The sequence below is a fragment of the Oncorhynchus nerka genome, linkage group LG9a, assembly GCF_034236695.1.
Source record: "Oncorhynchus nerka isolate Pitt River linkage group LG9a, Oner_Uvic_2.0, whole genome shotgun sequence".
Lineage (NCBI taxonomy): Eukaryota > Metazoa > Chordata > Actinopteri > Salmoniformes > Salmonidae > Oncorhynchus > Oncorhynchus nerka.
The window spans coordinates 31,900,833-31,906,832 of record NC_088404.1 but is presented as its reverse complement, the minus strand read 5'-3'; the positions used below and the strand labels follow the sequence as shown (position 1 = coordinate 31,906,832).

At 41.7% G+C, this 6,000-nt stretch overlaps 1 pseudogene; it reads left to right on the top strand.

Moving 5' to 3' along the window:
* Positions 1-3,615: 3,615 nt before the first annotated feature.
* LOC115134864 (SH3 and multiple ankyrin repeat domains protein 3-like) overlaps positions 3,616-6,000 on the top strand; it is an 81,362-nt pseudogene continuing 78,977 nt past the window's right edge.

The window sequence follows — 6,000 nt, the reverse complement described above, 5'->3', positions numbered from 1 at the left end:
GGAATGGAGTTGTATGTGAATGGAAGTCTATGGAATGGAGTTGTATGTGAATGGAAGTCTATGGAATGAAGTTGTATGTTAATAGAAGTCTATGGAATGGAGTTGTATGTGAATGGAAGTCTATGGAATGGAGTTGTATGTGAATGGAAGTCTATGGAATGGAGTTGTATGTGAATGGAAGTCTATGGAATGGAGTTGTGGTGAATGGAAGTCTATGGAATGGAGTTGTATGTGAATGGAAGTCTGTGGAGATGGAGTTGTATGAATGGAAGTTGGAATGAAATTGTATGAATGGAAGTCTGTGGAATGGAGTTGTATGTGAATGGAAGTCTATGGAATGGAGTTGTATGTGAATGGAAGTCTATGGAATGGAGTTGTATGTGAATGGAAGTCTATGGAATGGAGTTGTATGTGAATGGAAGTCTGGAATGGAGTTGTATGTGAATGGAAGTCTATGGAATGGAGTTGTATGTGAATGGAAGTCTGGAATGGAGTGTGAATGGAAGTCTATGGAATGTAGTTGTATGTGAATGGAAGTCTGGAATGGAGTTTATGTGAATGGGAAGTCTGGAATGGAGTTGTATGTGAATGGAAGTCTATGGAATGGAGTTGTATGTGAATGGAAGTCTATGGAATGGAGTTGTATGTGAATGGAAGTCTATGGAATGTTGTATGTGAATGGAAGTCTATGGAATGGAGTTGTATGTGAATGGAAGTCTGTGGAATGGAGTTGTATGTGAATGGAAGTCTGGAATGGAGTTGTATGTGAATGGAAGTCTATGGAATGGAGTTGTATGTGAATGGAAGTCTATGGAATGGAGTTGTATGTGAATGGAAGTCTATGGAATGGTTGTATGTGAATGGAAGTCTATGGAATGGAGTTGTATGTGAATGGAAGTCTATGGAATGGAGTTGTATGTGAATGGAAGTCTATGGAATGGAGTTGTATGTGAATGGAAGTCTGGAATGGAGTTGTATGTGAATGGAAGTCTATAGAATGTAGTTGTATGTGAATGGAAGTCTATGGAATGGAGTTGTATGTGAATGGAAGTCTGGAATGGAGTTGTATGTGAATGGAAGTCTATAGAATGGAGTTGTATGTGAATGGAAGTCTGGAATGGAGTTGTATGTGAATGGAAGTCTATAGAATGTAGTTGTATGTGAATGGAAGTCTATAGAATGTAGTTGTATGTGAATGGAAGTCTATGGAATGGAGTTGTATGTGAATGGAAGTCTGGAATGGAGTTGTATGTGAATGGAAGTCTGGAATGGAGTTGTATGTGAATGGAAGTCTATGGAATGGAGTTGTATGTGAATGGAAGTCTGGAATGGAGTTGTATGTGAATGGAAGTCTGGAATGGAGTTGTATGTGAATGGAAGTCTGGAATGGAGTTGTATGTGAATGGAAGTCTATGGAATGGAGTTGTATGTGAATGGAAGTCTGGAATGGAGTTGTATGTGAATGGAAGTCTATGGAATGGAGTTGTATGTGAATGGAAGTCTGGAATGGAGTTGTATGTGAATGGAAGTCTATAGAATGTAGTTGTATGTGAATGGAAGTCTGGAATGGAGTTGTATGTGAATGGAAGTCTATGGAATGAAATTGTATGTGAATGGAAGTCTGTGGAATGGAGTTGTATGTGAATGGAAGTCTATGGAATGGAGTTGTATGTGAATGGAAGTCTATGGAATGGAGTTGTATGTGAATGGAAGTCTGTGGAATGGAGTTGTATGTGAATGGAAGTCTGGAGTTGTATGTGAATGGAAGTTGTGGATGTGAATGGAAGTCTATGGAATGGAGTTGTATGTGAATGGAAGTCTATGGAATGGAGTTGTATGTGAATGGAAGTCTATGGAATGGAGTTGTATGTGAATGGAAGTCTATGGAATGGAGTTGTATGTGAATGGAATGAGTCTATGGAATGGAGTTGTATGTGAATGGAAGTCTATGGAATGGAGTTGTATGTGAATGGAAGTCTATAGAATGTGAATGAATGTGGAAGTCTATGGAATGGAGTTGTATGTGAATGGAAGTCTATGGAATGGAGTTGTATGTGAATGGAAGTCTATGGAATGGAGTTGTATGTGAATGGAAGTCTATGGAATGGAGTTGTATGTGAATGGAAGTCTATGGAATGGAGTTGTATGTGAATGGAAGTCTGGAATGGAGTTGTATGTGAATGGAAGTCTATAGAATGTAGTTGTATGTGAATGGAAGTCTATGGAATGGAGTTGTATGTGAATGGAAGTCTGGAATGGAGTTGTATGTGAATGGAAGTCTGAATGGAGTTGTATGTGAATGGAAGTCTGGAATGGAGTTGTATGTGAATGGAGTTGTATGTCTATGGAATCTATAGGAGTTGTATGTGAATGGAAGTCTGGAATGGAGTTGTATGTGAATGGAAGTCTGGAATGGAGTTGTATGTGAATGGAAGTCTATGGAATGGAGTTGTATTGTGAATGGAAGTCTATGGAATGGAGTTGTATGTGAATGGAAGTCTGGAATGGAGTTGTATGTGAATGGAAGTCTATGGAATGGAGTTGTATGTGAATGGAAGTCTGGAATGGAGTTGTATGTGAATGGAAGTCTATAGAATGGAGTTGTATGTGAATGGAAGTCTGGAATGGAATGTGAATGGAAGTCTGAATGGAGTTGTATGTGAATGGAAGTCTATGGAATGGAGTTGTATGTGAATGGAAGTCTGGAATGGAGTTGTATGTGAATGGAAGTCTGGAATGGAGTTGTATGTGAATGGAAGTCTGGAATGGAGTTGTATGTGAATGGAAGTCTGGAATGGAGTTGTATGTGAATGGAAGTCTATAGAATGTAGTTGTATGTGAATGGAATGTCTATGGAATGGAGTTGTATGTGAATGGAAGTCTGGAATGGAGTTGTATGTGAATGGAAGTCTGGAATGGAGTTGTATGTGAATGGAAGTCTATGGAATGGAGTTGTATGTGAATGGAAGTCTGGAATGGAGTTGTATGTGAATGGAAGCCTGGAATGTGAGTTGTATGTGAATGGAAGTCTATGGAATGGAGTTGTATGTGAATGGAAGTCTGGAATGGAGTTGTATGTGAATGGAAGTCTGGAATGGAGTTGTATGTGAATGGAAGTCTATGGAATGGAGTTGTATGTGAATGGAAGTCTGGAATGGAGTTGTATGTGAATGGAAGTCTATAGAATGTAGTTGTATGTGAATGGAAGTCTATAGAATGTAGTTGTATGTGAATGGAAGTCTTTGGCATGCTGCTGTGAATTGCTACTTAGAGGTTTATGGAACATTATTCTATGTAAGACTATAAATACGTACATTGTGTGATATGATTCTGCTACAGTGTGTGTTTTATTTGCATATGAATGTATGGAAGATATTTTCAAAATGCCTGAGTTGAGCTGTATCTAAATGGGAGTTCATGAAATAGAATTGTGAATGCAACAGAGAGATTGAAAACATGGTTGGTTGAATGGAAACATAAAGCAAGGTATACTGGCACTATGGATGGGTAACGTTTAAGCTGGAGTTGAATATGCAGGATGTAGGCTGAGAGAGGAGAGAGGAAGAGATGTTGATCTACCGGCATATCTATACACCGTATATCTCTGTATTTAGCATGATACTGTATCTCTGCAACCTCTGCCCCCTGACACAGGAGCATTTCTCATGGGTCTCAGGCTCTGTCAGCAGGGGCTCTATCTGCCCTGGGTAAGTTGCTGGGCAGCAGATGTGGCAAACTGTTAACACAAGTTCAAACTCCAGATCTCCCATGCCAGTGTGTATGGTGTTGAGATGTCTACTAACCAGAGAGACTTTTGCGACACTGACACTCTCACTCTTCTGCTTCACTAACTCTATGGGCTGTCTGGTGTCAGCCGTGGGATCTGACAGTCAGTCAGTCAACAGTATATGGGTGTTGCTGAGAATGGGACATGTTGCTACTTTTACTGTGTGACTTCAGAGTGTTGTTGTGCTGTTGTTTTTGAGGATTGAATTGTCTGGTATGAACTGACATAATATTGTACTCACTCACTCACTCACTCACTCACTCACTCACTCACTCACTCACTCACTCACTCACTCACTCACTCACTCACTCACTCACTCACTCACTCACTCACTCACTCACTCACTCACTCACTCACTCACACACTCACTCACTCACTCACTCACACACTCACTCACTCACTCACACACACACACACACACACTCGCTCTTACCTACACTCACTCACATAAACAAAAACGCACACTTGTGACGACTCTCTTATTAGTCGTGAGATAATTTAATATTTCTCTGCAAGCAAGCACGCACTCCTCTTCTTCCTCTTTCTCCTCCTCCTCCTCTTCCTCTTCTCCTCCTCTTTCTCCTCCTCTTTCTCCTCCTGAATGGGAGAGGCTAAGTCCTCTGTTCTTATCTCCTATCCCTGGAATTTCAGTCATTAGGAGGGAACACACAGACAACACTGGTGATGAAAGGCCCGCATTACACATCATTACATTGCATTTGCTAGTACTATCCTGTACATACACACACACACACACACACACACACACACACACACACACACACACACACACACACACACACACACACACACACACACACACACACACACACACACACACACACACACACACACACACACACACACACACATACACACACATACACACACACACACACACACACACATACACACACACACACACACACACACACACACACACACACACATATACAAATACACACAATCTAGGTACTGTACAGCCTCAAGATAACCTTGAGCTAGGCTTTTAAGTTGATTGGGTCATCAGAGAAGGAGGTTCCGGTGTGTTTGTTTGTTCAAAAGCCATTGGGTTACTCTCTCCCTACATCCCCCACCCAGCTCTCTCTGCTCCCTATCCTTCTCTCCTCTATCTAGCCCTCTCTTTCCTTACCTCTTTCTCTCTCTCATTGTCCCTCTCCTCCCATCCCTGTCCCCCTTTCTCTACCATCCCTAGCTCTCTCTCCCCTTTTCTTCATTCCCCCCTTTGTCTCTTTGTCTCTTCTCTCTGTGAACTTGTTGCTGGACTCTTACTTGCTGTCCCTCTCCTCTCTACTCTCCAGTGATTACATCATAGAGGAGAAGAATGCTATGCTGCAGAAGAAAGAAAACGAAGGCTTCGGCTTCGTCCTGCGGGGAGCCAAAGGTAGAAAACACACACACACACTCACACCTAGGTGAATACCTTTGCTAATTAATCAAGTGTTTTAGTGATGGGCCATAAGACTGGAACAGACAACTTCTCTCTCTATACCTCCAGGACCAGCCTGGAGCTCCAAACACATATTTTCACAAAGCTTGACTTTATACCTTATTACTAAAGCAGGCTGTTTTGATCACTGTCACTGCTGCCTCCAAGGCCCTGCTAGCTACTTTCTTCATGTCATAGGCTGTCTGTGTGTGTGTCATTACAGGTCTGTGAGCCCCTCTGCAGGTGTTCTGAGTGTGGGGTATGAGATGTGGTGGGTTGATGTGAGGAGTTCTAGACCTCTTTCACTGAGTCACACAGTATGACTTATTTACCTATGAACCAACACGACTGGCTTTGATCAACACCACATTGTCTCTCTCTGAGTGTGTGTATGTGTGTGTCTGTCTAGCCTTTGTGGTGGCGTCATCCTAAAATGAACTGTCCGTTGAATCCCCATCTGTTCCTCACACATTGTATTCAGGGAGACGGAAATTACATGATTTCTCTCCAATTTTTATCTTTATTTCTCCTCGTTCATTGATTCCTTCACTGTCTTTCTTTTGTTCTATTCTTCTCTTGTCTTTCTTTAATTCTTTCTTTCACACCTTACCTCCCTCTTCTTTATTCCTTTCTCAGCTTTACTATTAGTCCTTATCCTCTACTACTTCACACACACACACTACTGCACGTTCCAGCTCCCCATGCTGGTTACTATAGCAACCCCCCGCGGGCACCAAACCCAGGAGTCAGAGTGTGTTTGCTG